Below are 673 nucleotides of genomic sequence, written 5' to 3'. Positions count from 1 at the left end.
GTTTTTTTTCATTTATTTTGATCATCATTCCATTGATTTTTATGACTATCAATTCATTTCTTCTCAATTTCCTTTATTTTTATTTCTTATTATTATTTTTATATTTTAGAAAATAGTCTGAACAAGAATTAGAGGCAAACAAGAACCGAAAAAACTTGTGATTGTTAAAAGCTTATATCCCTAATTATTTATTTTTATATTTCTTCACATATATTTATATATTTATATATTTATTATTATTATTATTATTATTATTATTATTATTATTATTATTATTATTATTATTATTATTATTATTATTATTATTTCCTTTTTTAATAAAAAGTAAAAATCGGACAAAATTAGGTGTCAACAGTTGCCCCTATTTACTTAGAATTTACTTGAGAATCAAAGTAAAAATAAGTAAAGATAACAAATTCTAATTTTGTCCGAAAAATAATTTTTAGAAGAATTCGTTTCGTTTTCCCTACTTCAAGATGCAAGTCATTTTCTCGGCTTCGGGTGCGAGTCGTTTTCCCACTTCAACATGCGGGTCGTTTTCTCGGCTTCTAGGTGCGAGTTGTTTTCCCGGCTTCAACATGCGGGTCGTTTTCTCGGCTTCGGGTGCGAGTCGTTTTCCCGGCTTCAACATGCGGGTCGTTTTCTCGGCTTGTAGGTGCGAGTCGTTTTCCCA

This window comes from Cicer arietinum, chromosome 3, assembly GCF_000331145.2.
Source record: "Cicer arietinum cultivar CDC Frontier isolate Library 1 chromosome 3, Cicar.CDCFrontier_v2.0, whole genome shotgun sequence".
In the NCBI taxonomy this organism is placed as follows: domain Eukaryota; kingdom Viridiplantae; phylum Streptophyta; class Magnoliopsida; order Fabales; family Fabaceae; genus Cicer; species Cicer arietinum.
This window is presented reverse-complemented; position numbering follows the sequence as displayed.